Below are 13,750 nucleotides of genomic sequence, written 5' to 3' on the forward strand. Positions count from 1 at the left end.
ACTAATTAGTCTCAAAACCTTTTAAGTCTCAATTTCTCAGAACTTAACAGAGCAATTTTTTTTTTTTTTTTTTAAATGTATCATTTCTCTGAACTACCTACTTCAGAGGATCAATGGACAACTTGTGGATAGAGGCATAACCAGAGCTGGAAGAAATGCAGCAGGTTTGTAATTAGCTTGAGTTCTGAGTACCATTATCCCTACATTTAAGGTACAACAATTCAGGCTTCTTTGCACACAAACAATATCGGACACTATTCAAACAGCTGTTAGAGAGCACAGTCATTTATTCCAGCAGTTGCACTGCAAGAACACACAGGTGTGTGCAGATGGTGCACAAGAAAAGCAGCATTCCCAAGGACTGAAGGCTCAAAGTTATTCAGCTGCTTCCAAAGGCACCGAGACACAGCACTGAAAGCCGTGTCAGACTGAAATTCAATCAATACTTTTTTTTACAAGTGTGTCTAGACATTTTCTGTGCATTTACATGGAATGTATGAATGACTAAGGGGGACTAGTCTAATTATCCTTAGGAGAGCTGAGCTGCTGCTCATTTTTTTTGGCTAGTGAAACAGATGAGAATTCAGCTCTGTGGAAAACAAAGTCTAGTCACCAAATTACAGGTCATTATCCCAACATCTTAAGGCAGCTTTACATGCCTGCTCTTTGTTGAAGATGTCAGTGTGTTTCATTAGGAGATATATTCACAAGTCAGCTGTTTTACCTGATATGAATATTTATTCTATGTATGCTTGCTATTAGCATCTCCTCTACAAACCTAGGCATTACCATGAGTCTGACGACAGTGGCACTGACAAACTTCTGAAAATTATTTACTCTACTGAAAGTCAAACAGTAACTACTTTCAAGGCACAAATAGCCATAGCCAGCTAAATTGTTGTGCAGCTCAAGGTAAGTTTAATTTTGGCCTAAATTCTTAGCCTGGGATTTATGGCCATATCTGGATTATTGGCAAAAAAGTGGCACCCCATACACAGCAACTGAAGTTGACCACCTGGACACAGCAAGTTAGATGCTAGAGGTATTTAACCCATTCACTTTTAACAGTGAGAAAAAGTACAGAAAGGCTGTGTGTCCCTGTCACTACCTCTTCAAGTGACAAGCACAGACCTGCAAATGCTGTTTTCCAATAAAACAACTGAGCACTACCACTGAACACAGATACATTGATCTTTTTATGCTTAACTTGTATTTAAACCTTTTTTTTTTTTTATAACTAAGTGGTATTTAATTGCATCCTAGATGGGATTAATTTTAAAACAACAAGAATTATTTTCCTAAGAATCCAAAGCTGATGCTTTGGAATCATTTAAGTTTGAAAAGGAGAATATGGATGGGCTTTTTTGCTTCCTTTCAAAGCCTCAACACAACCCCTTTATGATAAATTTTCATCTGCTCAAAAGTGCTTGCACAGAGGTCTTCTCTAATATATCCATTTCATCAGAGGAAATGAATCTTGGACAGAAAGGAGTTTGGCAAATGTCTCTAACCAAGTGTGGTTACTGAACCAAACTAAAGCAACTATGCCTAATCCATTCTGATCCAGAATAGGTTACTACAACTGCTAAGATTCCTCCAGATCTCCACAAGTACCTTTACAAAAGCAGCAATAACCTTGAACAAATGATTAGTACCTAGGGAACAACCTTGGCATCCAGCAGAAAACTATTTTCATAAGGTTTCATTATTGTTTTTCCACACATTATAACCAGCCTTTGACTCACTACTGTAATTTCTAGTACTGGTCTCCACTGTACCAGAGAGTTCCCCAGTAAAAGGGAAGGCAAACATCTCCTTACATTATTTGGTATAACACTTATGAGTAAGGATAGTTAGGCCATGAATACTGGGGTTTATTTACAAACTTCCTACTTAATTGTGACAATGTCTTATCAGCAAGTCAGTGATGGGTATGTGGACTTCAGCATATGTGCACTCATGGGGAGAATCAGATGGGACCACAACCTAGAAAGGTTGAATGTTAATTTGATTTCTAGATGCAATAAAACCCACAGCCAGCACTATTTTTTTTTTTCACTGCCCAGCACACTGACTGTATTGCACCTCTCACCATTCCTACATCAAATGCTAAACTGAAATACCAATTGAATTGCAATAATTCCAAATTCAAGGATAAAAGGCAATCATTGTTTTAATGCCTGGAACTTGTGGGATGAAGATTAACAATGACTAACATCTGGTTACCATTAAACCGCCCTTTGAGGATCAGAGGAGAACATTATCTGAACCAAAAGTATCTGCTCTTTCTACCTTCAAGCATAAGAACTGGAAAAATCAGTAATCCCTTCTGCTCTCCACAGTAGAGCCAAAAGGTGTCACAGGGATTAATAATCCACAGGGCGGATATAAAGGAGCATTGGAGCAACAAACAGCATAAACCAGATATAATTCTACTCTGGATTTCCACTTCAGGATGACTTCCTAGCTAAATATAAATTCCAGGTAACCAGCAACAGATCTCTTACTCCTCCTCAACAAGGCTGCCTGCAACAGGAATGAGGGAAATAAGAATTACACAAACAGAAGTGAACCTAGCCTGCATCTCTATTGTAAGGAGGACTACATATGGCTTACAGTGTACTTCATTTTAGCAAGGGTTTCCCTTGCCAGAATATATTGTTACCACCACAGCAATAGTATGTCCTGCACAAAATAATGAACAGCTGTACTGAAGTCAAATCGATTCTCTTTTCCAGGGATAAAGAGTATCAGCCAGCAAGGAGCATGGTGCAGGAGCAGAAGCCATGCATGGTAGCTGCTTCCTTCCCCAGGCCCCAGCAGCTGGAGCTGGGAGAAGAAAACCTCTCCCAGGCTGCATCACAACTGTTTCTCTCCCAGGATGCATCACAGCTGCTAGGGTTCATGAAAGAGAAGGAAAGCTATTAAGACCAGGGAGGCTTAGGCTGTAGCAAGCATGATTTGCATGAGAAAGAAACCTCAATGCAAACAGACTACACCAAGGTGTAGACACATGCTTATTAATAAATAAACCGAATGTCTAGATTACTTATTCTGACAAATTTTGCACCTATTAAGCCCCAGTCTGAACATCAAGTGAGAATCAACAGATGCAGATCTGTTTTCTGTGTCACTATGCTTGTTCTCATGTAAAAAACAGTGTTCTTGAGTTGATAGCATGCAGTTATGGGGTAGGATGGCTTAAAAGGACAAATATTGTACAATGATTCCTTTCAAGCTCAGCATACTGGCAAACTTCCATCCCTTGCAAACAAGAAGTTTGACCTGGGGGAATGAACTTTTCTAGAATTTAAGATCTCATTAAAATATATAGTTACTGTGTCTCATTACAGCAAAAAGCTTAAGATGTGAAGGCAACATAAAAGCATCACCAAGTTTTTGAGCGTACAAACAGACTTGCTACAGTGCCTTAGTCATCTACTGTCTTTACAAAACCAGGGACATGGTACTGATTCTGTACACTTTTGCTCCTGACATTCAGAATAAAGAAAGACTCATACCTGTTTAAGGCAAAGCAGGGAACACCAGTAAAGGGTGGGAGGCTAATTGTCAGTTATAAACAAGCAGCAAGTCTCTTAACCCTCCCAAAAGAAAAGGATGAGGAAGATGCAATAGTGGGAAGAACTGGGTTTGACTGTAAGAGAACAGTAGAAAGGGAGCCAGAAGAAAAACTCCTCTTAAAGCAAAATGAGGAGGCAGAAGAAGAGTTAGAAAACTTCAGGAGGTTTGGATTTTTTAGGGTTTTGGTTGGAGTTTTTTCCTCAAAAAAAGTAGAAAGACACTAGCTAGACTTCATCTAGGGTTGGGAACAAGACCTGTTGATAAATACAAGATCTCACCCGCACAGACGTCTTCCTTACCAATGATGAGGCTTGTTTCTTAAAAAGATGTGTCCCTGAGCACACTTTAATTTTCATGCTTGTCATTGGCTAGCAAGCAGCTTGTTAAATATAGCTTAGACTATCCAAATAGTCAAGGATTTTCAGTTTGCTTTAGATCAGGTATATCCGTTTGAGGCAAATGGAAAAGACAGCAGCAAGGGAAAGACTCTGAAGTAGGGATACACTAGCCAATGCTTGTTAACAGGGGAGCAAAACTGCATCAGTTAGTAAAAGCCAAGTGAGAAACAAAGCTCTTGGATTTTAGGATTTCATTGAAAAATGAAAGCATAGAAGAATAGGAACAGCATAAAGAAATGCTCAATATTCTTGAACAGATTATATGTCTGCTTCTCAGTGTTAAGAATAACTGGTATAATCCCATGTTTTACTCAGGAAACATTGCTTGAGTTTGTACAAAATACATCTCCAGTAATGCAAAATCAAAATAAGAGAAGACAAAAACCACAGGACAAGAATTAGAACGTACATTTCACATTCACTTCTCAGAGACAACAAATAACAAGTCAGGAGCAGATTCAAAGTTAAGCAGGAGGCAATGAGTGATCCTGAACAGCTGACCCAGGGAGTATATCACATGAGGCTGTCTGGCAGAGTTTTCTTTTTAGAGAATTGATGGGTCACAGATTTTACAGGACAGTACAAGATACTGTGCAAGCAGACTCTATCCCAAGAATGACCCTCATCCCAAATTTTGATGACTCCTTAGGTTTTGTCATCTCTCCCCATTCCCAGACTACTTCATTGGTTTGATGGCTTTTTAACTATGCTTCTATAAATGGCACAAGTCACCATCTTTCAAGTGCTATTTTGATAAATGTCATGTTTTGTTCACTTTAAGTGTTCTTGGCTATTCAACCCCTTTATTATAACACACATCTTAAAAAAACATTGCCAAAAATACATTTACATTAATTTTATTAACTCTGGTTTTAACTGTTAAAATTACTATGGCAAATTTGATTGTCAGGTAACTTGGTTATGGAAACGGTTTAACCTGACATGTTCAGAGGTTAATCTAGGGATCAGTCACTATCAGGTCTTATGCACCCCAGGAAATGCAAGATAGAGACCCGCTGCCAAGGATAGGCAGACCTTGTTGCCTCTGTAGCTAAATCCCCTGACAAGTACATAGTTATTATCCCCTAACAACTGCATAGCTAGCTTAAATGTGTCAATATTTAAAGCACATCTAAGCTACTTTAAAAGAACAAGGAACACACTGTGCTTTAGCAGTTTGTTATTAGATGCAAATCACTGTTTACAGCATGAGTAGACAAAAGTTTATAGCACAACATTTGGATGGAGCAGAACAAAAAATCTTCTTAGCCCTACAGAAGTGAGCACTCATTAGCACTTGTTCTGAGGGACAAGCAATGTCTGAACCGTACCAATTCAGAATTTCCAAAATCACAAAGATTTGGGGGGGAAAAAAAAAAAAATCAAAACTAATATCGCTGTTTATAACATTACATAAAATATTCCCACCCCAGTTGCTAAACTGAGAGTTCCAGTAAAACTGTGTTCTGGCAGCCACAAGAAGCCGACCATGGGGCAAGCCTGCTTCACCTGATGGTCCTCCAGGCTGCCAGCTCCCTGCACACTATGTTACACTCTGAGTCTTTATCCATCCCTTTTAAGTCAGCTCCAACCAGACCAGGTAGACAAAGATGACAAGTCTCATCACACTAAAGACCAATCCTTTCTGCCCACTTCTCAGCAGTGCAGCCTTGCACTCCTGTCTATCCAACTCCCAACCTGCCCTTTTAAGGCAGGGAAGGAATAATCTATTTTCATCCTCTGAAGAAGCTTCTCTCCTCATCCAAGAAGCCATCCTCAGGTCCTCATTGCCTCCTTCACTGCTTTTCCAGCTTCTTGGACTGCTTGACTGTGATCTTGTTGGAAAAGTCTTGCAGAATTTGCTGGAGCAGTTCCTCTGCTTCCTGTGTGGGCCAGCCCTACCTCCACACACCATCAGCCCACATGTTTGCCTCTGCTCTTCATCTCTTTCCTCTCCTTCAAGCTTGCAATTCGGTTTGTCTGACATCATCCTGGTCTAATTTCTGCTATAAAGACCATTCATGACTTTGCCCAGCTGATTTTTTCAGAACATAATCTGAGGCTAAAGCAGATGATCCATGAGACAAAACTTTCTTCAAACTTAACAACAGGCTTTATCAGCAGTGGCTAGAGAACTGCAACCCCTGACACTGTACCCAGCCCTCAGACCCAGCTGCTGGAACAGAAGCACCTGATCAAGCCTCACACCCAGAACAGCTCTTCATTTTTCTCTTCCCTCCTTCACTGTTGACGAAACCATTTGGTTGCTTGATTGCAATATCATCAGAGGGAACATCAGAATATCTTTCACTTAGACAGTGCACATCCAGTCTAAGTACTGCTATTTCATTCTCCACATCTCAAGCTTTGACACACGCAATGACAGCAGTAAACCATCTGCACTACACTGTGTTCAGAAGTTTGACTAGCAGAAAGCCATGTGCATTACAGCAGTGCCATACTTACTGTGTAATGTCTTTTATAGATACTAAGGCAGGATATTCACTGTATTCACTCCTAATCTATTCAGATAGGTCACACAAAGTTCAGTGTTGCACACACCACTGCCAGACAGAGTATCTAGATTACAGTATTTTCTCAAGTACTCTGAAAAAGCATGACAAAGACAGACCTCAATCAACATGACTACCTATAAAAAAGCAGATTTAATCAATGCAGTAACTATGTCAAAGTCTGAACCTTCTGCCCTCCTGATCTGTAGATTTACACCTTCAGTTTTAATACCATGTTAGTGAAGCTCTTTTCTAATATAAAAACTAACAGGAGTGAAAGGAAAGAAGTGGCAGAAAAAGAGATTGTGAAATATTTCAGCAGCTAGCATCAGTCTGCGTTAAAAATATTTTAGTCCCCCCAACACACGATTGGGGTAAAAACTTACCAGCTGTAATTCTTTCGCACCAAAAGAACAGAGCTGCTGCTGACTAACAGGGCAGATACACAGATGAACTTGTAAACAGTTAAGCCTAAGAGATCACATTTTAAAAGTTTTAATGGGTTTCTTAGCTACTTGGGTGCATGTTTATTTACCATTTACATCACAGAAAACTGTCAAACCCCTTGAATACACCAACAATTCAAACAGAAAAAAGTTATAGGTCGCCTCATGTATCCCAGTGCTTTTCCAGGGCAAGAGAAAGAACAGGTTGGATTCACTACAAAGCACCTACTGAGTGTTTCTCACAGTTTCACTCAAGAAAGTGGCAGGAGTACATCTTAGACTCTCTCATGCAGGTATGCCAAATTTATAATTCAACACAATTCTTCCAGTCTCCAATCTTGAAAATCCACCATGGGACTCAAGCCATTTCACCTATTATTTGCAGCTGTTTAAAAAACACTTCTGCAGATCAGATAATACATCTTTAATCTGTCTTGACAAGTTTACATCAATTAATAAACTGTAGTTAGAAGTCTTACCTCTAGGAAAACCAGTACAATTAACTTGTAGCACTATAAACCAACATAGCTAACAGAAATGAGTTACAACAAAGGCTCATTTTTATCACCAGGCTCAAGCAATTTTGACCTTTAAAATATGACCTCTATTCAAGTCAGGATTGCACTTTAAACCCATTAAGCCACTTCTAGGACATACTATATGTCAGGGTACTTCATCACAATTTCTGAATGCATGCCTTGAGAGAAACTTTCCAATAAATGATGCAGCAGGAGAAAAAATGCCTGAGGTTACTCAGTTTTTTGGCTTCTTGATCAGACTCCTCGGAGTAATATTGTCATCATGAAAACATTCTGTAACACTGGCTCAATAGTATTTCAACGTTTAAATGTCAGAAGTGGATGAAAGCTGTATTGTGCAGAAACTCCAACAACTGTTATTTTAGAAAGTGCTTTATCAGAGATTATCAAAGCTGTACTTCTAAACAAAGCAGTTTTCTTGTTTCACTTGCATGCTCTAATGCTCCCCAGACAGAATTTTTACTAGTAGGCAGCCATGTGAAAGGATTCACTGCTTCAAGGTGATAGCCATTTTACACTAGACATACTTATTTCAATAGCAGCACTCAAAGCTGAATGCCTCATGTTAAGTATTTGGACATGCAGTTCAGCTAACAAATTTGCACATCCTTTTCCCAAATCCTTGCTCAGTCAGTCTTGAGAAGAGCAAATGTTCCTCTTCTGTAGCAGGAGGAGGAAAACCCCAGCTGCAGTTTCTTCTACTTCCACTGCTCTGCTACAGATGCTCAAGCAAAGCCATGTCACCCCTGCAAGGTGCCCGCTCTGTCATACTGCTGCATGTCCAAGCTAAACAACTGGCTAAAAAAAGTGACCAGTACAGAAAGGTCAGGAACCTTGCTCACCCGCCTCTTAAATGAAACTGAGAAGTGGGAGACCTAAAGCCAAGAAGAGGAAATCATTCCTCTGGTGCCTTCTTAGCACAGACATCAGCAAAGAGCTCAAAAATTTTTTCTTCAATGAACTGGACTGGTTTTCATGTCTGCCAAAAACTCAAGAAGCTGTCATACCATTTAATTTACAGAAATTGTTTGTTTCATCTTATTCTGTCACACTCTTGGTTAAAAAAAAAAAAAAGGGCTATTTTCGTATACTGTTCTTAAAGCCTTCTGGAAGGCCAGAAAGCCATTTTCATACCAGTTTTAGATTCATCAATTGAAGGGCAACCAGGAGAAACAGGTGCCAAACAGAACTTGCTCTTCCTTGAAAACTCCCAACAGATCCTTATGCTTTCTCTCAGCCCTACTCTTTGCCATTCCTGTAAGGAAGAGAAAGTTAAAGACTCAGATAAAAACAGAACATTCTACAAATTTCTTGTTAAACCTGTTTTGCTGATGATTAAATATAAGCCTTTAGTATGTACAGGCAGAGACAATTTTTAATAACAGTCACCTGCTTATTCACATCATGGGTCACATGAAAGGCCACACAGCACAGCATTAATTATTAATTTAATCATGTTACCAAAGTACCAGCTATGCAAGACCTTCACAGAAGATACTATTCCTCCAGTGACACCCAGTTCACAGACAGAACAGAAACAAAATAACCGGAGAGCCCTGCGAACTCTGTGCTGAGAATTGGCTTCTTTTACAACACATGAATCTTGACATCAGTGTAAGTCAGAAGCACTGCATGCATGTTTCATCTTTGAACTTGCTGGAAATTAAGGGATTGATGGAAATTCTGCACTGTAATGTAGTTATCAATGTTTTTAGGAAGCCTGTGAAGCAACAGAATTCAAGCCTGTATTTTGAAATCTAATGACAAGCCACAAGAAAGGAAAAGTTCTTAGAGGTGGACAGATCCAATTCTTTCTGCACTAAAGCAGAATCCAAACAAAAACTGCATCAAATACAATCTTCTGCCAACATACAGATTTTAGCCTCACTTTCAGAAAGCAGAGGAAATACAAATAACTTTGCTGACCCAGCGAATGCTCAGTGCATCAGGAGCTCTTTACATATTTCAGAGGAGGTCTCAATTCAGCACCTACAGTCTATTGTTTCTTCCTTGATATCTCAGGTTATTAAAGGTCAATCTTGTTAAATCCTCCAGTTTGCCCCTGTTTTCCTAGTCTTTTTTTTTTTTTTTGAACTACAATGTACAAGTTCAATGTTTTGTTAGCCATCTTTAGAAAGGTCTGAAAATGCTGTTTAACATGTTTACCTAAGAAGCAAAGTAATTACTATTGACATTGAAAATACCATTGCAATCTGAGTCAGTAACCACCACAGCAAATGAGCTAGTCCCTGCCAGTTTCAGGCACTGAAAACTCAAGCAGACACCATCTTTCTTACTTACAGTGTTCTCAGACAATAAACAGTTCTTAAAAGGATTGCAGGATGCTAGAAGAATATCAAGAAGTCTCTCTGTACTTCTAGTTACTCCTGAACATAGTAAGGGTGCATAAACCCAAGTAACACCTTCTGGAATAAAATTCTGTTTTAAAGTATGTTCTCTCCTGTTACTTCTCACTAAGGAAAACAATATGGGATACCACTTTGACCTGAGGAATTGAAGAAAATGTTGAATTGGAATCACAACAGAAGTATATTTATTTAGCAACAAGAGATGAAGGTCTCTCTCTGTGGGGACAGAAAGCAGCAGGATATTTAAAAAGTATCTACCAACTCTATAAACTGAACACAGAAATATGCCAATACCATTCAATACTTTACTCTTGCATTTACCAAACTTCAACTAAAGTATAAACTCTTCCCAAAAAAGATAGTAGCCATCCCAGTATTAAGCTAATCACAAGGTTAGATCAATGCTCTTAGGGAGGAATACAAGGAGAAGGGGATATGAGCAGGAGATATGAAAATACTATAAAAGTGTGCTATTAAAAATCCAAAAACCTGCAAACATAGAGCTCTTCCAGTGCCACCAATACTTTCTAAAACAAACCCACCCATTTTTCCCCCTCTACCAACAGCTCTTGTTCAACATAAAATGAAGAGCTTTGATTTCTGTTTTTGAAAGTAGTTAAAGAAAGTGCACTTCAAGAGTTAATGGGTGTATCAAGTTGATTCTTCCCTATTCTGTAGATGTTCATCAGAAAAACGGGAAGCCCTAAAACCTGACTTCAGTCACGAATCCCACTGAACTCTGTTCCAGCAAAGAGAGTGCAGCTGAGACCAAGGGCTGGCACTCCCCCAAACATGCTGCAAAGCAAATCCCACATGACCAAGTCTGTACATCACGTAAATGCAGACATGCTTGGGTAAAGTGTGCTGTGCTTTGCTTGGGCCACAGGCAGGGGAGGTGATGCAATCTGCAGCTTGGAAGCTGTCAGGAAAGGTGTTCCTGCTTTTAACGTCCACCGATGCATTATTTTATTGCTATCTTTCTTTAACAGAGAAAGAGGTTTTGCACAACACAGATAGATGTTTGATGTAAATCATGCTATTTACCCATCTTAGAGCAGCCTGTTTGACAGTCAGGCTCTAAAGACACTCCTGCCACAGAGCATGACTTATGATGCATTTCATGCTCTGATGCTTTCTGTGAGACCAGTGACAGGGTGCCATGTGGGCAAGCGTGGCTGGCATGCGGAAGCATCCTCCATTCACTCACCCAGGCTTGCAGCCCAGCAGCAGCAGCAAGGGTCTGTATGCTACATTCAGTGGCCCTCTACAAATTTGTCCGACTTTTAAGCCTCCAGTCTGGGGTACTTTTTTTGTACAACTCCAGCGAACCATTCCCCTTTCTCTCCCGGCTCCCACTGCTTCTCCCTATTCCCTGCAGTGGGAAACAAACATGCCAGTGCTCTTAACATAACTACATCATAGCAGGGCAATTCCTGTGCAGTAAGGGGTGCTTGGCTACAGGAACCACTGTGGCTTTTATTACCTTCATGTACAAATTCTGCCTTTGGCCCTACAATAGGCAAACTATTAGGGAGTGGAATGATAAGGGTAATGAAAAGCATTGGTTTTAAGGCAATTTCTTTCATTACAGGAGTTTTTCTTACACTCTTACTTACTGGACCAAATTTTATAATGTTCCTATTCACTTTGATAGTAACAAAGTTTTACAAATAGTTAATGTGCTATAGTGCAGAAGAGCTCAAGTTATCAAATTAGCTTTATCACTTCCCTTGCAGGGCGAATGCATCACCAATAACCCTAAAGCTTTAACAACCCAGGTGGGAGCAATAAGAGCCAGGATTAGACTCCAGGCTCTCATCTCTGCTGCCTGGCAAAGCAAGCAGGGCAAGTAGTGTACTTCTGCACTGAAGACATTTATAGCATATCTTTACAATTGCAAATCTATGAGCTCTTATCCCAGGGCAGGCTAGCTGTTTATCATCTGGGTGGCTGGAAAATTATTCATGCAGTTAACCATCATCCTGCCAGAAGAAATCTGTACTCAATGTCACAATAACAACTCACTTGTCAACACTTCTCAATTCAACTTGAATAAAAACAACCCCCAAGATTCTCTCCCCTTCAAGCTGTTACACTTGCATCTAGTGGAGGTATCTGCTTCCAAACCAGAACCTGCCTAGCATTTATAGTCAACTGGAAGCCACGTAAAATCCTTCCTAGTATTTCAAACTCAAGAGCAACTCCATTCATTCACTGGAGAGGATTCATTCACAACCCTTCCCCCAGACTCAAATTTGCCAGACTCAAAACCCATTCACAGCTCTGCCTCTACTTCTGAAACCAATTTCAGGCCTTAGCTGACAAGAATGATGGTAGCATGGAGTAGAAACAGTGAAATACATTAACTGTTCAAGATTACATCCCACTAACACTGCAGAAACAGACAACCACTATCTCACTTCTTTATTTTGCAGCTAACACAAGGCTAATTTTGAACAGATACACTGTGGACAATTACAAGGACATTTTGAGGTACCATTTCTCTCTTTTTACAAACAGATACAGATAACTCCATGATTGTTTTCTCACCTATGTATGCACTGGTATCTAAGAGGTCTTCTGACCACCTTATACAATTTGGAACTGCAAAATAAAAACCCTGACAAGGAATATTTTTTGCTTGGGTTTTAAAGAGAACATTCCTTTGCACATGTGACTGATTTAGTTTAAGTTGTATTAATTCAAGAATGCATCTCAGTTCCTGAACTCAGCTGAAAAACAGATACATCACATTTTTTCCAAAGAATGGCTTGGTTTAAAGAACATTTTTCCCTGTCAGTGTTAAATCTGGGATTGAAGAGATTACCCTGAAATCTCTCTTCCTGTGCACTACAGAAAGCACAGAAGCAACTGGAAGAAACACGGTCAGCTAGAAAACAACAAAACAGTGAAGCACGGAGAGCCATTTTTACAGACCTCCCTACCTCAAGTGAGGTTGAGAGAATTTGAAGGTTTTTTGTCCCACAGAGGCCTGCACCTGCCTATCTCTACTTCTATCAACAAAAATAGCAAAACTAATTATGGGAGGCTGTCACACTATCAGCTTCAAATGACAGTGGCTCCAGAACATCAAGAAGAGGTGGTGTTACAAATATCTGAGTTCCTGCAAGGTGCATACATACTCTTAGCAACTCTGGGACACTGCTGTACCCCACCTCTTAATAGATCCTTGAATTTAAATGCAGGTGAGGAGACCGTAATCTTTCTTAAAACATGGGAAACAAAGACCAACAGCAATCAAAAGCATCATAAAGTACACACACAGAGCCACACAATCCCACTACTCAACCAGCTTGGTTATAAGTCTGACCATGTGTTGTTTTAAAAAGCATCTTCCCAAGTCTTAACTGTCAGCAACCGAGTCCCTCACAGATGGATGCCACTCATCTCATGGTGGGTAACACTGTGGGTTTTACAATAGCTGTATCTACTAACACAGGATTGACATGGTCTGTAGCGAGAAGCATCAACAGCCAAAGCATCTTCTAGCGTAACTCCATACCTAAAGATAAGAGGTACAAACCGCCACAGTGTTCCTTCTCCAGTCAGTGATTTGCTGAGATATTTGCACCAAAAGTGATTTTTATGGGAACCCAGACTTATATCTCTCAGCAGCTGTCTTATCCCCTGAAGTGCTTGCCTGCAGTGGTTGGAAGGCAAAAGCCAGGTGTAAAGTCACACTTACACATTCAGTGAGCACTGACCTCTCCATTCCCTGGCTTGTTTTTCCAATCCAGAACAGGAGGTACAGAGCCACATTGGTTCTTTTGTAAATTTCAGCAATTACTGGAGCAATTTTAGGATCATCAGTCCCAAAGCAGTAGCTAAGCAAGTTGCAGGGACCTGGATTTCTAACATCCACAAAGCTATAGCAAAAGCCTC

General features: G+C 40.0%; 1 protein-coding gene across 6 annotated transcripts in view; it reads right to left on the reverse strand.

The window, feature by feature from the left end:
* Window positions 1–13,750, reverse strand: part of IQGAP2 (IQ motif containing GTPase activating protein 2) — a 131,866-nt gene that overhangs the window by 90,802 nt on the left and 27,314 nt on the right. The window lies entirely within an intron of this gene.

The sequence above is a fragment of the Strix aluco genome, chromosome Z, assembly GCF_031877795.1.
Source record: "Strix aluco isolate bStrAlu1 chromosome Z, bStrAlu1.hap1, whole genome shotgun sequence".
Classification (NCBI taxonomy): Eukaryota; Metazoa; Chordata; class Aves; order Strigiformes; family Strigidae; genus Strix; species Strix aluco.